The sequence below is a fragment of the Falco rusticolus genome, chromosome W (genome assembly GCF_015220075.1).
Source record: "Falco rusticolus isolate bFalRus1 chromosome W, bFalRus1.pri, whole genome shotgun sequence".
Classification (NCBI taxonomy): domain Eukaryota; kingdom Metazoa; phylum Chordata; class Aves; order Falconiformes; family Falconidae; genus Falco; species Falco rusticolus.
The window spans coordinates 25,086,455-25,105,982 of record NC_051209.1 but is presented as its reverse complement, the minus strand read 5'-3'; the positions used below and the strand labels follow the sequence as shown (position 1 = coordinate 25,105,982).

The following is a 19,528-nucleotide window of genomic DNA, read 5'->3' as shown; positions in this document are numbered from 1 at the left end:
CATACTATGGAGTATGATTATCATGAGAATGATTTTCATATTAGTAAATATGAATAGACTTGTCTTATGAATAAGCTGCCGATAGATAATGTTTGGTATAAATGCAGTACTCAATAGGGATATCGTTTGCACATCACATTTAATAAGAATGGATTAGGGGACTCCATTGGAGAAAGTGTTATTGATTGAAGTTGGCCTAGTGTATTAAGCTGGGGGATAAGAAAACAATGGTTATGGATTGGTCTTCAGTGGAATTTGTTGTAGAGGCTGTGGTCTAGGCATAGAGGGCAATGCTTGGAACATCAAAGCTAAGGGAAGGCTTGCACATGTGGAACATACGTTAAAGGTACCATGTTACTGTAGGTTCTAAAATAGAAGGGGATGGAAGCAAATTCCTCAACCAGCTTTCCTGTAGGAGTGTAATGAATCATTGGCCGTCTGCTTTGTTTGTCTTGTTTGTTGTCATCCTTCATGCTCCCAAGCAAAAAGGGAAAATCTTCTAGGGAAAATGGTTACATAAAGATTAACGTTTGATATTCATCTTTTCTGTAGAGTCTCCCTATGGAATAACCCTAATCTGCTAAGAGGGTCTGACATTTACTCCACTAGGAGGAATTACAAATCTACCTATTCTGAACGAGTACTAGTTGAGTTTGATGGAAAGCTACTCTTTGGATATTGCATGGTTTAACCCGTGCTGGCTTCCCCCAGTTTAGATACCCAGCATGATGTCATATGGTATGAGATACCTCTTGGGGTAGCTTGGGTCACATTCCTGGCTGTTGTCCCCTCCCAATTTCGCAGTGCCCCTCCAGCCCTCTCGCTGCAGGGCCCAAGGAACTGAAAAGTCTTGACTTAGTATAAACATTACCCAGAAACTACTAAACCATCAGTGTCCTAATCAACATTGTTCTCATACCACATCCAAAACACAGCACTGCACCAGCTACTATGAAGAAAACTAGCTCTATCCCAGCTGAAGCAGGACAATATGAAAATATAGTCCCTATGTAGCAGTACAGATTTGATAGGTGATATAGGTAGTTAAATGTGAAATTATCTAGAAAATGAAGATTTAGAGAGCCTCACTATTTTACCTTTGTCAACTTTTAGGTAAAACAAGATGTCAGACAACACTTTTCACATCAGAATGAAAACATTAAGGGTAACATGTTTATCAGTTTATGTAGTAAATAGTCCATAAATAATTTTTTTTTCACACTTAAGTGCAATATTTGTGGTAAACCTATTAAAGTCTAGCTTAGTGGTCTTTGGACAACTTAGTGTTAGGAGACTTAGTGTTGTGGGTAACTTGTGAACAGTTCTGTGGTTACTCACATGGCAGACTCTAGTCCACTTCTGGACAAGAAATACTTTTTTTGGCAGGGTGGGAGCTTGTCAAAGCTTCAAACATGGATTTACCGTAATCCTTACAGTTCTCTTCATCTTTTGGAGCAGCTGCAGTGTGCCACTGCAGTTTCCAACTGTGAAGGTGGCACGCAGAGCCTGCTGTATCAACACAGCTGGCACATGATCTCCTGCTGAGTAAATATCAGTAAAAATTAATGGACCTAAATAATACTGCCTAGGATGTTTCAGTAATAATTAACTGTTAAGCAGTTCTACTGAGCTTAAGATCATAAGGGAACAGGTGATACAGAGAGAAACTTGACTGCTGTAATGACAAGATTGGTATGGGGTTTTCTGAAGTTTTTTTTTTGTTGTAAAACAATTGCTGAAATACAGCCTTTCTAATTAAGAATACAGTGTTCATGTATTGTGAGTAAAACCTTATAAATGTTAAGTTTTGAGAGTGAGGATGCTGATTTAGGAGAGATTTATAAATTTCATCTTCTGCGTAAGAAAAATGGAAAAAGTGAATATTGTTACACTGGAATTGATAGTATTTTTATTATATGGCAATTAGGATAATTTTGTTCTTTCTGCTTTTCTTCCTCATTAGTTACCAGTGTTTTTTTTTCAAGTACTTCTATGATGCTTAAATTTCAATGAGCATTTGGCTTATTACTCTTTGTTTAGTTTCACTTGTACTTCCCCTGAAGGTGATACAGGAGCATGATATTTCAACATTAAATTGCACCTTCCACCTTTAAAAATACATTGTGACTTTGGATGATTGAGAAATAACACTAAACAAACCTCTTCATTTTAATGAAGCCAAACTGAAGTGTACTTATGTTGGAGAACATCAGCATTGTGACTAACTTCCCTAAGGTAGTTTAAGTTGAAAAGTAGATTAGTTCTGGATACAGAACTAATTTGTAGATACTTGATACTAAGTGATTGTTATATATAGGAACAAGGAGTGATAAGTAAGCGGAGTCTGGGGACAATATGAACTATCTTGGCTGCCGTGGCTGTCCTGGAAGTTGTAATAATGTCAGAAGCCTCTAGAGTTTCTTGCATTTGAAGGCTGAATCTTGTTAGAAAAGATAGTGTGTACTCTCCTCCCCTCATTATCCCCTTCGGTAGATAATGAATAGGATAAGCCATACTTTTCTGTCCTATTTTTTGGCATGGCCAAGAAAATGTTAGTTAACAAGTCTTTTGCACAACTTTGTTGATTAAATAAGGTGGGGGAATGCTTTGTGCTTTTCTCTGTTCCATATCTCTCCAATGATTAGCCACAGTATAGACCCTAAAGATTACTTATGATAGTAAGGACAACTTCTGTCCCTGTAAATAGTAAAGCTACCAGAAAGAAGGTGATTCCAAAATGCACAACTTCTTTTATAGCTTCTCAGTTTTAAAATATCCAATATTATATACCCTCAAATCTTTTGTAAATAGAGCTATGGTTTCTGAAACTTATGCAAAAGTGTGAAACAAAATTTAATTCTGCAAGTATAAAGCTATGTTATATGCAAAGTAAAACTGTTAAAAGCAAACATTCTTTCAGATTCTCTTATTTAGATGAACACTGTGAGAATAATAACTGGAAGAAACTGCAAATCTGTATCCTCAGAGTGATCAGTTAAGAATTCACTAGGTACATGAGCTCCCTTTCCAATCACAAAAGTTTAAGTACACTGAATTCTCCAGGTTTGTATAGCTCAACATGTACAGTGCTATGCTTTATGTCTTGTAGACCCCGTCATGAAGTTGGCTGGGGTGGAATGAGCAGAGATGCATAAACGTGGTCTGGGTAGTGAGTTGTCTGACTATTTTGGATTCTCACACTTCCAGTGGAGGAGACTGCAGCTATTTGAGTAAAATTTCCTTTCTAGGAACAGCTAGGAAGGAAATACTTTTTTTTTTTTTATGTGTCCAGCTTTGTGTTCTCTTGAACTTCAAATTGTACTTCTGAAGTAGATGCTTGGGGTGTAGTTGTCTTTCTGTGAGTTTTTAGTGCTCAGTGTCTGCTACTTGTGTCAGTTGTCTGTGGCTAGCTTTAGGAGTAAAGGAGCTCTGAAGTGGTTTGAAGTATTACTAAAAGTTACAAATACTTGAAATAAAACATTTCTAAAACAACTTTAACTTGAAGTGGATGGTATCTCCCTCTGAAGTGGCCAGGGGCTTATTCTCCTTGGTGGGGAAATCTCCAATGTTAATAACTGAATTAAAAATATTTGAAGTTCTATTAGTTTGTTAAAGGTAGCTGCAGAAGGGTGGTTGAAAAACAGTACCTGTCTTGGTGTCTGAAATTTGTGCTTTAAGTCTTGCTGCTGCCTTTAGAGCCTTTTCATCAGGTTTCAGGTCTAGTTGGCATGGGAAGTTCCTGTAGCACCTGTGTAGGGAAAGTTCTGGAAGAAAAGTTTCATGTTCTTCCATAGTCCTCTGTCCCCTAATTGTGGGGTCTAAGTTTAGTACAGTTGCAGAAATTCTTCAGCCTTCCTTGTCCTCCTTGTCTTTGGAGTTTTTCAGTACATATCTTCTAAAACTTTCAAAGCCTCCTAGGATGGAGAGGAGAGGGCATAGATGCTTCAAGTTGCATCAATATATCTAAACAAATGTCTGAACTGCAGTGCCAGATGCCTATGAATGTCAGTCACAGGTTCAGTCATCCAGAATTACTATGGATATAATTTTAAGTGTTTGGATGGTGGAAAGTGTTTCCAGGCTTGTCTGGAAGATGTGTGGGAGGCTGTAAAGAAACTGTTTGAGAACTGCAGTTCTTTTTCCCCACGTGTGACTGTAGTCATCCTGGAATTAACCCCCTTGAGGGGAGAAATGACAGTTTAGATGATGATCCCAATTGTCAGCAATTTGATCAATTACTGCAGGTCTTCCGTCTTTACTTTCAGGTAACCCTGAAGATAGGATGGAGGTTTATATTTGAAACTGGGTATCAGAGAACTCTTAAATAATTATACTAATGTAAAATATAGTGTGTGTGGGGGTTTCCTCTGGGGAAATGCTATACTCTAATAATCTGCATGTGCTTATGCATGCTTGTGGTTAAAACAAACAAAAAGCTTGGCTGCAGAAGCATTTACAAGATTGAGGCCTGGTTTTTTTCAGTAAAAGTAGACTGAAAAGTATGGCAGTCTCTTTCACGACTTAAATGCTCTGTAAATATTCACCTTCCATACTTATGCTACAGAGTATTACATGCAGGTGTTGAATTTACTTAGTTTCTACTTTGGCCACACTGGTAGGTGTACCTGAAGGAGGCGATGGATGTGCAGATAGCTGTTCACGTGCCCTGATAGCCTGCTGCTGGTCCATTTGCTTGCTATGGCAAATTAATCTGTGGTGACCGGGAATGTCAGCTTGGTAGTTAGCTCCTTTTAGGAGAATGTAGTCATTTTGGGTTACTTCTGGTCACATAATCATATGTGATGTTAACCCTTGAGCTGCAGGTCATTTAAATTCTGAGGTGTGTTATAATAATTTTTTTTTGGTTGGCAATAAAGTTCATTACTGAGGAAGAAAATTCAAAAGCTAACAGCTTTCTGATTCATAGGTATCCAGCCTCTATATAATTTTAGTTGTGCTTTAGTAAACCTAGAATAAATAATCATGTATAAGTAATGAAGAATGTTCATTAATTCTTTAGTCGATATCTTTTTTGGGGAGGAATTACAGGCAGAGGGAATCAAGCGAAGAATGCTAGAAAATAATATTTGGAATAAACCTAGAATTTTACTTTAAGGTCACTTTTGTTGGTTCACATATGGATGTTGGAAAACTATTAAAAACAAGGTAAAAATTAAGGACTGATGGTTATATCTGAGTTTCTGTCCTTTCTGGGAATGTGACAGGAAGGGGAAATCAATTGGAACTCTGAATTTGGCAAACCATCCAGCTCTGATTCTGATAGATAAGATCAGAGATTTAATATGGGAGAAATGATCAGAGCTTTACTATTAGTATACTATTATTTAATTGTAATACATCTTATTTGTGCCTTTTATTTTAGGATACTTTTTTCTGAATGATGTGTTCTGGGGAAGGGAGCTTTCTATGGCTATTAGAAAATCCTGTTCTTCCCACGTATTGTTATTAATGTAGACTTTAATGTTTTGGGTCCAGTACCAGAGGTTTAATCTAAATAAAAAAGTAAACAATAGAAATACTATAAAAACATAGAATCATTTAGGTTGGAAAAGACCTTTGAGATCATAAAGTCCAACTGTAAATCCAGAACTGCCAAGTCTACCACTAAACCATGTCTCTACATGCCATATCTATGCATTTTTTTTAAACACCTTCAGGGATGGTGATTCCACCACCTTCCTGGGCAGCCTGTTCCAATGCTTGACCATCCTTTCAGTGAAGAAAATTTTCCTAATATCTAATCTAAACCTCCTCTGGCACTTGAGGCTGTTTCCTCTTGTCCTGTTGCTTCTTATCTGGGAGAAGAGACCTCCTTCCCACTTGCCTACAGCCTCCTTTCAGGTAGTTGTAGAGAGCAATAAGGTCCCCCCTGAGCCTCTTCTCCACACTAATCAACCCCAGTTCACTCAGTTGCCCCTCATAAGACTTTTGCTTCAGACCATTCACCAGCTTTGTTGCCCTTCTCTGGACATGCTCCAGCACCTCAATATCTTCCTTGTTTGGTTTTGGGCCCTTCACTAAACAGTATTCAAGGTGCAGCCTCACTAGTGGCGAGTGCAGGGGGGCAATCACTTCCCTAGTCCTGCTGGCCACACTGTTTCTGATACAAGCCAGGATGCTATTGGTGGTCTTGGCCACCTGGGCACACTTTTGGCTCCTATTCAGCTGCCTGTCAACCAACACCCCCAGGTCCTTTTCTGCCAGGCAGCTTTCCAGCTGCTCTTCCCCAAGCCTGTAGTGTTGATAGACTTAAAATAGATTTTGATAGACTTAGATGAGAATAATTTACTCTTAGATTTGTATTTATCTGGGCGAGCTCCTCTTTTTCAAGGAGCATTTATTTTGTCTTGCTGCAGTGAAGCGAAGCTTAAGTGCTGAGGATCATGGCATTCCTGTGTGCTTTTAGCAATGCTACTCTTGCTAGAGAAAAGCAGTGGAGCAGGCAAACTTTTCTGTTGGATTTTCCTGTGAGAAATCTGTGGGAGTGGTATCGTCAAGATTTCAAATGTCCTGTAGTCTTTCACAACCTTAGTGTTACTGAATTGTTTTTTGCAGCAGTCTGTGATGCCTTAAGGGAAAGATTATGGCCCTGCTGATGGAGCAGGTTAAAAGAAAGTGTTATGGGATGGGGGAGAAATAAGTCTTTAATCACTGGGGTTTTTTCTTGTCCTTTTTTTTTTTTTTTTTTACTTCACTTTACTACAGTGTATACTGTAGTTCCATTCCTTCAAGCCTTTTTTAGATGTAAAGCATTGCTTTGTAGGCAAGTAATTGACTTCTTGCAAAAATACGTATAGCACTTGCTGAGCAAGAGTGTCCTCCACTTAAGACCACATCCTGCAAATATTTCTTCGTGTTGTGCATTGAGTTCAGAACTGAAACTGCTGATGTAATCACTGTCTGGAGTATAACTATTTACTAACCTGACTGAGTATCTTTGCTGCTTCTTAGTTGCCTGAAGTACCTGTAGGACTGAGAGATTTGGCATGGTTAATTTCTGTTTAAATTGTTCCCTTGACCCCTCCTCAAACTTCTTGTCTTTACTGGTTGATTCTTTTTGATACTAAGAGAAAAAGATCAATAACAAAGTTATCACCTTTAATTTAAAGAAGTCCTAATTTAGAAAGACCGTGACTGAATATATAGTCTTGGAATCTCCTGAATTTACTTCAACAGTAGGCAGTATGCTTCCTCCTCTCTTCTTCCTGTGTGGGTCCTTTGCTTCATTTGTGAAGACTTGGTACTGAGAGTCAGTGAGTGAGTTGATTAACAAGCTGATTAATTAGGAAAAAAACCCATCCCAAAACTCCCCCAATATCTTGCAGGATTAGTCTTTTTGGGTCAGTTGCTGATCATGCTCATGGTGTGTTTAAGCAAACCCTAGACTTAATAAAAGGCAGGTGTGAATAGGGGAAAGCAGGGCTTGCTCTTTCTTTAGTGGTCTCTAGTTTAGATTAAGCACAATGGGAATTCACTTGCTTTTTGAGTTCCAGTTGCCGGGTTAGAGTATTCTTACTCAATCACAGTAAATCTAAACTTTTTCTTCATCACTGATTTGTTCCTTAGTAATCATTCCATAAAAATCAAAAGTGCAGTTAAAAACTGGAATGCTTACCCAGTTATGTCTCTTTTTGGGGCAGATATAAAGTGTACTGCTCTCTATCTTTCCTGCTTTTTTTTGCCATATGCATGTTGACTTCTAGACTTTGGACAGTATGCTGGGAATTTCATGCCTATCTAAAATAGTTTGTAATTGCTGTATTGATGGGAAATAACAAACTGCAGTAAGAACTGAAATTGGGAAAGGAGTGGGGAGCTGCTCAGTCCTTTGTTGCTGAGGGCATTAAGTAGTGTTTGGTTTTGGTTGGGGTTTTTTTGGTTTTTTTTCTCCTTCCCCTGCAAGCTACCTTCCAGAGTACTTGCTTTTCAGACTTTTGTACCTAGTTCCTTTAGTTCCTAGGGATTTCTGGTGGCTTTATATTTTTGATTGTCAGTAGGGATCTCTTGATTGAAATGTGTAGGTCAACAGTGCTTGCATGTGGGATGCTCTGCTTTCAAGTTAGACCCCAAGGCTACTGTGAATGGAAAACTGACAAGTGATGGGCAGTTGGTGTGATTAGTAAACAAGTTCATATATTATGTATTGTCACTAGTAGAATGATGCAATTAGAAATATCTGTAACTGATAATGTGGGGTGACATTATTATATTTTACTCTTTAATCTTGGATGGGTAATGCAGAACTACCTTCAGTTGTGGAGGGATTAAAGGTGCAACATAATTTAGGAGGCAGGGGATGGAAGAACAGGAGGCATTTAGTTTCATAATTCTAAAATCTGGGAAATTTACCACACTGGTGTGAAGGTGTCTTGTGACTGTGCCGTGGGGCCACGTACACTTGGCTGTCCCGCACTCATAAAGTGCGGGTAACAAAATTACTGGTCCTTTTCTCATCTCTCCCTGAAAACTGGCAAAAGGTAGACAGAAAAAAAAATATTCTTGCTTTGATATCAGCATTTTAAGACTCTTTAATACTGTGCTTCTAAAGATTAGAGTGGGAGCGATGTGGAAAAGCACTAGTGAGTAGTTGTCCCATAATGGAGGAAAGTATCCTAGTTCCTATAGTCTCAAGTAAAATTAACTTCTTGATCTGAGTTTAGATTGCTGTTTCCTTTAATGAATTTTAGAGGCACTGTATGACGAATACTTGAGTTGAGTTGTGTGCATTGTTTTCCTTCTTCAGTCACGCCAGTATTGGTGACTGTTACTTCTGCAAGAGAAGCCTTGCTGTATGATGCCTGCTTATTGGAGTGGTAATGTGTCAAATAGCTTACCTGCTTAAGGATGTTTTTAAAACTTTCTCATGCCAGTAGTTGTCTATTTGTATGTCCTGCTCCTTAATCTGCAAAATAACTGCTTATCTTCTGGTTGACAAGTATTTCATGTAGCACATCAGAGGAAATAGTGATTACTGAAAGATAATTTCTTTTCTTATGGTGCTAGGATGGAAACAAAGCTCAGCAGAATATATGAAGTCCCAAATTACTTTGAATGTTATATTCAAGAAGATAACTAATGTGTCTTTCTTTCAAACCATGTAGTATAGGGATTAACCTATGCAGGATCTGGAGACAGTGAATTCTTTCCTTAAGGTGGTTTCCAAAAGGATATCTTCTGCATATTTGAGAGGAATTATAAAAAATGCATTCACAGTCTAGTTAAGAAATAAAAAACAAAGTGTCTGTTGACCTTGCAAATGAGCATGAAATAATTGAACTTTTTTCTTTCCCTCATGTGTCTACTTAATTTGTGATAGTCTATCTGTAATAATCTAGAGCTTGATAAATAGGAATTGACCCTGAACCTAAGTATGTGTTTAGGTTTTTGGGTTTTGGTTTGGGGTTTTTTTGCATAACTTCATGTTTGTATTCCTCCCTGTTGTGGTTTAACTCCAGCCAGCAATTAAGATAGTGTGTGGTGTTGGATTGTTGTATGTTGAAGCCAGTTCTGATTCCATTACTGCTGCACTGGTCTGGTCTCATCAAAGTTCATTCTTTAATAATGTGGTGATTGAAAGGGAGTCAGGTTCAGATCCCCAAATCCAGAGTGGCAGAGATGGGTGCCACAAGGTGCTCAGTGCGGCAATGGGCACATAGCTACCATAGAAGTGATAATATACAGTGTTGTATAGCAATTCACATCACAATTCGGTTCATTGGCTATTCTCACCCAGAACCCTTGAGGCACACATCGAACTTCCCTATCTTCCCACATTACCCGCCAAGTGCACCCAGATCCTTGAGCAAAAGCAATCCCATAAATGGGTTTGCCTTTGCCTGGAGTAGGAATGACCCAGACTGTTTTCCCAAGCATATTTTTAAGATGCACTACAGGAACTTTATCCCCTTCTACAGTACATAAAAGCTTTGATTGGGCAGGGCCAGCTTGGTTGGCAGATCCTCCCGTGTTGACTAACCAGGTGGCCTTTGCTAAATGTGTATCCCAGTGTTTCAAAGTTCCACCACCCATTGCTTTCAATGTAGTCTTTAACAGTCTATTGAATCATTAGATAGTCCCAGAGGCTGGTGCATGATGGGGAATGTGATATACTCAGTCAGTGTCATGCTCTTTGGCCCAAGTGTCTATGAGGTTGTTTTGGAAATGAGTTCTGTTGTCTGACTCGATTCTTTCTGGGGTGTTATGTTGCCATAAGACTTGTCTTTCAAGGCCCATGATAGTGTTCCAGGTAGTGGCATGGGGCACAGGGTATGTTTCCAACCATCTGGTGGTTGCTTCCACCATTGTTGTTGCATGATCTGTTATCTCAGCCTTTGGTGACATTCAGAAACCTTTGCCTTCTGACCAGTCCATGGTCGCTTCCAAGATTCCTGGACAACTGGGATTTCCTATTTGATCACATAATGAGCTCGATGCAGCCCACTTGGTGTAGTATCACTTCTGTGATGTGTAGAGGAAGCCCTCCCTTTAAACATCCAGCCCAGCACTTGGTAACCAGGGTGCCAGAAGGAGCTTTGCTTCAGTACTGATCACTTCCGAAGTAGCTCAAACCCCTTCATAAGCTGCCAATATCTCTTTTTCAATTGGAGTATAGTGGGCCTCAGATCTTCTCTATCCCTGACTACAAAAGCCCAAGGATCAACCTCAAATCTCCCCTGGTGCTTTCTGCCATGGGTTCCAGGTAGAGCCATTCTCCCTGGCTGTGGTGTAGAGCACGTTCTTTACATCTTGCCCAGTCCAAATGGGCCCAAGGGCTACTGTTTGAACTGTCTCCTGTTTAATTTGGTCAAAGGCTTGTCATTGCTCAGGGCCCCATTTAAAATCATTCTTCATTAGGGTCACGTGATAAAGAGGGCTTATAATCAGACTGTAATTTGGAATGTGCATTCTCCAAAAACCTACAAAGCCTAAGAAAGCCTGAGTTTGTTTCTTAACAGTAATGTTTCCACCAACTAGTATTTTGTTGATCACATCCGCTGGGATCTCATGAGCTCTATCTTGCCATTTTGTTCCTGAAGACTGGATCTCCTGTGCAGGTCCTTTGACTTTACTTTGGTTTATGGCAAAACAAGCTTTCAGAAGGTTTTTGACTATTTTCTCCTCTTTCTCAGAAACTTCTGCTGTGTTGTCCCACACTATGATGTCATCAATGTATTGCATGTGTTCTGGAGCTGCAGCCTGGATCAGTCCTTGATAGATGGTAGGGCTGTGTTTCCACCCCTGGGGTAGTCAATTCCAAATGTACCGGAAGCCCCTCTAAGTAAAGGCAAACTGTGGCCTGCACTCCGCAGCCAAAGGGATTGGGAATAATGCATTTGCAATATCAGTAGTGGCATATCCCTTGGCTGCCTTTTGATACCATTTCATATTGAAGTTCTAGCATGTCTGGTATGGCAGCACTCAGTGGTGTGAGGACTTCATTCAGGCCATGATAGTCCACTGTTAGTCTCCATTCTCCATTAGACTTTTGCACTGGCCATATGGGGGTATTAAAGGGTGAGTGGGTCCTGCTGATCATTCCTTGGCTCTCCAGTCAAAGAATCAGCTTATGGATGGGAATTGGGGAGTCATGGTTGGTGTGATATTGCTGCTGGTGCACTGCTGTGGTAGTGATCATCACCTGTTGTTCTTTGACCTTCAGCAACCTCACAACAGAAGGGTCTTTGAGAGACCAGGCAAGGTAGACAGCTGCTTAATTTCCTCCATCTCTAAGGCAGCTATGCTAAAAGCCCACTGGTACCCTTTCGGGTCCTTGAAATACTTTCTCCCGAGATAGTTAGCTGTTGGGATCCCCCTGTCACTCCAGAAATACTAATGTGTTCTGCCCTTGTATAGCTTGATGGCATTAGAGTACACTGTGCACCAGTGTCTACTAGAGCCTTGCACTCCTGTGGGTCTGATGTGCCAGGCTGTTGGATCCACGCAGTTCAGTAAACCCAGTTGTCCCTGTCCTCTACCTGGCTGGAGGCAGGGCTCTTCTAGTCCTGGTCATAGGATTCTCTAACAGGGCAGAGAGTTGCTGTAGCGCAGAGCAGCCCTGCCCAGTTATATCTTGCAAAAATGGATTATTATTCCTTTTCATAGACTTGAGAGTAAGATCAGCCCCTCCGCTCTGGGAGACTGGAGCAGCAACCTTCCTGGAAGAACCGCTATTTGTGATTTGTTTTTTTCCTTGCAATTTATGTAACTGCCTCCAGGGCTGAGGTAAGTTTTCCATCCCGCCTCCTCGTGTCCTTTCCGTGGTCCTGCAGGTAAACCCACAGGGTACCCTGTGGTGTGTACCCCTATAATCCTCCCTCTTGAGTAGAAGAGTGCTTACTGTTAATAGCTGAGCTGTGGGTCTATGCAGGTGGGGAGTAGGATCTATCTTTATCGAGTCACTGGACCAGTTTCTCCACAGCCAAGGTGAGGGAAAGAGAGAGTTTGTCTTCATATTCCTGGAGTTGGAGAACCACTTCATCCACTGTTGGTGGTGCTTTGTCTCTCCAGCTCACTACTGCCAACAAGTTGGCATGTGACAATGATGCGCTCTGTACAAATTTCCACCACATGGGTCATGTGCATTGTACTTCATCAGGATCTGTGGGTAACTGTGGATCATCCTGGTCATAATAATCTCTTTCATGGCTAATTCCCTCGGGTACTGGATACCTCTCTCCATGGTGGCCCACTTGCCTGGGTGACATGTATCCCCTCAAGGAGGATATTACCTTTCCTTCACACTTGACAGGAGTCACCTCTAGAGGTGAGGACTTGTGTCCCTCTTCCAATTGCCCTGTCAATGCCCCCTTCCCTAGAAAGTGATCCCAGCTGCTTGGCTTCCCTCTGATTCCAGGCTACTAGCCCAATTATCCTAGCGTTGGAGCAACCAGGTGACAATGTGCTCACCTGGGTGACAGCTGAAATAATTTTGCATATCCTGCAGCTCATTCAGGGATAGGGATTGAGTGGTTGCCTCTTGTTCTGCCTCTTCCTCTGGTTCTTGTGATGACCCTGCTTCGTCTTCCTTTGCTAAAGGAGCTGGGTTTTGTGTCCGTTTCTTCTTGAGTATAGGGGCAACTGATACTGGCGCAGGTTGGTCCTCAGGTTCAGTTGCATCACCCATTGTGGGGGTTGGAATAGCTGCACATAGTTGCTTAATCCTAAACAAGATCTGAACTACATTCAGCATTCTTAGCAATAGGACCAGGGCCAGCAATAGGTTTGTCTCAACATACTAAGGATATTCAAAAGTTTCAAAATTCGTAAATGCTTCTGTGATTAGCCTGGAGAAGGAAGGTGTCTCCCCTATAGGTTGACTCTCTGAGGAGAAAAGGCAAAAGGTGTAATTATTAATAGTTCCCACTAAATGGCTCCCAAAGTGCAGAGGTGATGACAGTGCTGAGTACACATACCAGATTAGTTTCTCGACCAGCAAGTCTATTAAGTATAAGTACTATAAGCCAGTAAGTACAACACAAGGATGATAAACAGTGTAATAGGGAATATATACTGCAAGCGTTCCATAACGCAACCCTGAGATCACATGTAGCAAATAACATTGTGACAGTGACTACTAAAATAATATAGTAAATGCTTAGAACAAATTTGTTTTAAGACGCTCTGGTCAGATCTGTTATCTCAACCCTTTGTGCCCTGTGTTGAGGGTCAGAAAGGACACTTGTGGTTTAACCCCAGCCTGCAACTAAGTATCACGCAGCTGCTTGCTCACTGCCCACCCCCCAGTGGGATGGGGAAGAGAATGGGAAAAAGGTAAAACTCATGGGTTGAGATAAGCTTAATAATTAAAATAAGGTACAAATAATAAAAATAATAACAACAGTAATTGTAACGGGGAAAATCCTCTCTCTCCTCATTTCCAAGGGGGAAAAACAAGTGATACTCAATACAATTGCTCACCACTCAGCCAGTCCTTGAGCACCTATTGGCAGGCCCTGGCCAACTTCCCTGAGTTTATGTACTGAGCATGACTTTCTGTGGTATGGAATATCCCTTTGGCTAGATCGGGTCAGCTGTCCTAGCTCTGCTCTCTCCTGGCTTCTTGTGCACCTGCTTGTGGCGATTGAGGCAGACTTTGCAAGGATGGTGAAGCAGAGATGTTTATTGTTTGTTAGTTACAGCTTTTATAAGTTCATACTCTGTACATGCACTGCTAAAAGTTTTATTATTGGTCAAACTCTACTGTCCACGCGCCCAGCCGCTGTTCGCTATAGGCTACTCTGCTGTTCACACTGTTTCCTTATCTTCTAGAGGTGAGATCACATTCTTCCTTTGTTTCTGTTCCCTCTGTTTCTTCTTGCACTCCTCAACATTATTTACTTTTTTGCTGCAGGATGAGAGCTGCACATTATCAATGTCAAACAACCCGCTGTCTGTCCTCTATAATTCCCCCTTTTTGTTTTTCAATTACAAAAAATTGTTTTTAAGTTATGGACTGTTCATTCCTTTTTTTCCTATCACTTAATTACCAATTTTAGCCTTATTTTATGTGTACATTTGTACATTTCAATCAGGTTCATTGTTGCAGCCTACTAGTTTGTGCTGCAGCAAGGCTTTTACTGTCAGTCAGATTCTACTGTCTGTGCTGTTTCTCCTTCCTCCAGAGGTCAGACCACACTGCTGCTGCTCCTCCATCCAACCCCTTCTCACACAATCCTCAGGGCTATTGAACTACTTAGCAGGAATGAGCTACAGCTGCACATCCATCCATGTCAATCAACCCACTGCCTCTGAGGCAAGGCCACAGCTGCATATTATCAATGCTAATCAACCCACCGCCTTCATTCCTCTACAGTTCATAAAATGTAAAACTTCTGTTATCAGCATATTTCATACAGAGGGGTCAACACATAGGTTTATGATTACTTATAAGAACATGCAATAAGGTATGGAAATGTTATGAAAATATCTTAACAGAAACTGTTAATCAAATAAATGAGCATGAGAAACTTTTTGACTTGTATATTCTGTATATAAGCTGTTACAAAACATTTCCTATCCCAAAAGAAAAAGATAAAACCTACTTAAAAGCTCTTGAAATCTTGCACTTGGACGAATGTTCCACTGTGCCTCTGTTCTGAATCATGGAAGTGGAAATTGTGTAGAACAAAGTTTTACTTTAAATAATTGTTCAACTGTTATTGCTGCTTTTCAGAGAACCTGAAAGCATACAATGAAAACTTAGAACTAAACAAACCGCTGAATGGACACATTTAGATTGTTACTGGAATTAAATGCAGAAGTTAACTATAAAAGTTTCTCAAAATGTTCTGGTTGCTTTGTGACTTGGTTGGGTTTTGGTTGGGTTTGTTTCTCATTTTTTGTTTGGGTTTTTTTTTGTGAAGTAACCAGAGACACCTTATTGTACAGAGAAGCTCATATTTATATCTCTGAGCCTGGATACAAATTCCAGCTGTATGTACCACCAGGCTCAGGGCAGAAACCATTCATGCAGTTACATAGCTATATATCACTACAAGCATGCAGGCACCTATTAAACACTAGATAACCATGTTTATATTCCTTTTCTTCACAATACCCAGCTGTTCTCTCATCTCCTGTCTGATCAGACATTCTTCATCCTCTTCTCATACATCTATCTTCAGACATTCTCTATCCTCCTCTTCTTTGCCTGTGAATTGTGATGAGGCAAAGGTGGTGTGTAGCTGGGTGACCGTGACCTGATTTATGTTACAATCAACTAAATGCTGAATACAGGAAAAAAGGCATGGGAGACAAGGCAAACATCAATAAGGTGGTTGAAGATAATTATAATAAATCCTGTAATACTTTTGAGCCATAGCCCAAAGTTTCCCAGCCGTGAGAAGAGACCAAAGGTATCCCACCCCTGGCTTTGCTGCAGATCTTTGTTTAAGGCTTTTAAGTTTTGTATGCTTTTGTGGATTGATTCAGAGTGGCCACTCAGATTCATGCAATACATCCCATCAAAGTCTTCACACCCATGTCCCTGTGCTAACAATAAAAATAAATAGCAACTCAGTTCTGTAGCAACATATGACGGTAAGAATTGATATCTCTTAATAAGCTTGAAAAAAGTAGCATTTGTAGTATTACTTTGTTTAGCAAGCTAGCAGCCTAATTTACTAAGCAAGTTAAGGGCGTGTACTATTCTTACAGAAGAGATGAGAGAAGCAAAAATGTGTTATGCTGCATTCCAGAACTCAGCCTGAGAGTTACAGTCTGCTGTGAGTTCTGTGTTATAAATATTTAACACATGTTGAGGTTGCGATTGCAAAAGAGCTGCAATGCCCACTTGCAATCTTTATTAGCATTATCATAGCTAGTTGTTTTAAAAGCAACCCCTGAGCTTCCTCATGCTCCACTTGTTGTTGCAAAATATTCTGAAGCCGATCAATAAAGTTAGTATGTGACTCTCTAGGACCCTGCAAGACTGTGGTGAAATGACTCACTAGAGGCTCGCCCAGACTCCAGTGTGGTATCCGGACTGCCTTAATAGCCATCTCCTTCATTTGCAAATATTGCAAATATTTGTCCCTGGGATACCTTGTCCGAGTCACGGAATCGGCACAATTATTTTCCCCAGCTGACTGCTCATAGTTAGCAGCAATTCCCTGATTAAGGTTTTCAATCAAGGCCACTACACATAGCTCACAAAAATCAGATAACCACATCATATACTGTATCAGAGTTAGTACCATACAAAGTAATAACATCCAATCATGCAGTGTGAGTGTATAAGGCTCTGCCATCCCTTCAAGAAGGGACATAGCAAATGTACTATGAATTCCCCCCTTCCTGCATTGCTTTGCTTAACTCTTTAACAGCCTCGTATTGCAGAGGCTGCCACTCTGGTTTAGCACTGTTAGTAGAATTAGTCGACACTTGGCGAAGAGTAGCCAGAATTTGCCACCAAGTTGCTAAATGCATTCCCGCCATAGAGTCCCCCTCTGTGGCAGTATCATACAATTGTCTGCCGCTTGCTGGGCAGGAATTTGCAAATTGTCATCAGGTGGAAAGTCTGGTACTTTGTTACAGATCCATTCTAACAGAGTCACTAGCTGTGGACCTGTCACAGCTTGTTGCTGAGCTGCAAGCAGCTGTCGCAATACGTCCAGGTTGCGCTGTTCATCTTGGGATAACTCCCCTCCCATCGTTCCCGACTGCTTACCTTTTTTTGTAGGTGATGGGTCCACAAAGATTTTGCAGATTCTAGTTTAGTCGAGCTACACCATCAGTTTGGGGCTCCGTGAGCCTCCCACTTAAGTCCCACATTGTCAAAGAAGAGGTTGCCGTAGAATCTGCCTTTGATGCTGCATCAAAAAGCATCTTTCCTGCTTCTTCCCAAAGCTGAGTGCGAAATGCTGTTGTGGCATCTGCAGCGTGTCCCTGCTTGTGCAGCCAGGCAAGCAAAAGTTTCATAGCTGCTTTGTCATACTTCACCCCTCTCCTCTCCAGTATTTTCATTATCATACTGCATATCGATTTTTCTTCACTTGACATATGTGAACCCATAACGTCCCCAGCTGCTCACCTGTAGAGGTGACGAGGTCTGGACCGAACAGCTCCAGCTGGGTGTCGCCACCAACTGCTTTTATGGCCCACAGCTTATTGACCAGCACATCGGGGTCACCATTTGTGGCGATTGAGGCACAGACTTTGCAAGGATGGTGAAGCAAAGATGTTTATTGTTAGTTAATTACATCTTTTAGAAGTTTATACTCTGTACACGTGCTGCTAAAAGCTTTGTTATTGGTCAAACTATTGTCCACATGCCCAGATGCTGTTCGCTATAGGCTACTCTCTGCTGTTCGCTCTGTCTCCTTGTCTTCTAGAGGTGAGATCACATTCCTCCTTTGTTTCTGTTTCCTCTGTGTTTCTTCTCACACTCCCTCAAAGTTGTTTACTTTTTTGCTGCAGGATCACAGCTGCAGGTTATCAAACAATCCACTGTCTCCATCCTCTATACCTGCTCATTGGTAGAGCATGGGAAACTTGAAAACTCCTTGACTGAGGGTAAGCACTACTGTTTCAGTTGTTGCTATCAACATTATTCACATACTAAATCCAGAACACAGCACTCTGCCAGCTACTGAGAAGAAAATTAACTCTATCCTAGCTGAAGCCAGGACATGCCTTCCTCCTACTCCAAGGGTTTTTTTGATTGGAATATGAACTGCATTCACTTTTTCTGGTTTTTTTTTTTTTTGTTTGTTTGTTTGTTTTTTTTTTAGTTATCTATCTTTCTGGTGTTTTTTTTTTTCCTTAAAATGTGAAGTAGATAATTTTTTTTTATGTTGTAGATAGTCTTGTCTCTTTTGGGGAGGAGTCAGAGACTTAAACTGGAGTCTATTTTCAGTGTTTCTGTCACTTGGATTATAATATAATATTACTGTGATTTAAGCATGGGCTATAGGATATGTTCTTTTAAAGTCTGAAGTGTTTGATAGCAGTACTAACTCTTTTTTGCAATAGCTAAACAAAACTTTATATAGCTAGGCAGACCCTGATCTTTAATGTTGTGGAGCTGTTGAAAAAAGGAACAACAGTAACAGAGGACTAGAAACAGAGTACAATGAAAACATTTTCTTCTTTTTTTTAATTCATAACTTCTTTTCAAATGCAGCATGATTTTCATAAGTGCGGTAGGTGGAGTAAAATCCAAGTTGATTGTTTTCATACTTGGCTTTGCAGCCACAAAAATACTTGTCCTTTTTCAGATATTGTCTTTAAGGGATGATTTTGTGCATTCAGTAGTGCAAATTAGTTCTGAGAAGTCCTGGTTGTTCATAGCTGTTCTGAAATTAGTTTATAACTCAAATGTAATATGGGTGTTTTTTCATACAGTGGCCTGCCCATCAGGGGTTTGAGTTGGAATTGGTTCTTGGTGTTAATTAGGCAGAGTATATTTTTTAATTAAAAAAAAAATAGTATGTGATAATGAAAAAGCTAGGAGTAAGCTGTAGTGTTAGTTTGACTTAGAAATTAAGTTTGGTATGGGAAAAACTTAAAATAGAGGAAGAAGTGTCAGAGCAAAAGATCTTTCTTCTAAAGCTGTGTAAAATGCTTATTTTCCTACTCATTCTCCCCAACCCTTAACTTTTGGGGTCTAGCTCAACACTGAGCACTTGTAGCATTTATGCCTGGGTAGTTAATTTTTTATCAAAGAGAAAAATCTTAAATTTTTGATTTAGTAACAAGAAGATGGTTAATGGTCACGGGAAATATATTGCAATTGCCAGTGGAGTTAAATTGATGTCTTTCTTTTGAACTTGTTTAACATCTTATTTGTCAGTAGGAGGAAAGAATGGAGGACAGAGGAATGTTCCAGACCCCTTTTACAGTCCTTTGGATAATCATCTTTCATGTAATGTGTGCAATTGTTCATATAACCCTACGGTTACTACATTCTTTTTCTAGTTACCTGGGATATAGTGGAAAGGTCAGTGATTGAAGCACTAATGGAAGGTACTACTAAATTTGAGACTTGCTAGAGGTAGCTACAAACTTG

At 40.3% G+C, this 19,528-nt stretch overlaps 1 protein-coding gene across 10 annotated transcripts in view; it reads left to right on the top strand.

Moving 5' to 3' along the window:
- The window catches only part of LOC119140746 (erbin-like), a 119,742-nt gene that overhangs the window by 3,125 nt on the left and 97,089 nt on the right, over positions 1-19,528 (top strand). For 7 of the 10 annotated variants that reach the window (XR_005101694.1, XM_037372289.1, XM_037372288.1 and 4 more), the window contains exon 2: positions 17,938-18,033. The exons of the other annotated variants lie outside the window; for them this stretch is intronic. The gene's annotated coding sequence lies outside the window, so the exon portion shown is untranslated. The remainder of the gene's footprint in view (positions 1-17,937; positions 18,034-19,528) is intronic. 10 annotated transcript variants of the gene reach the window in all.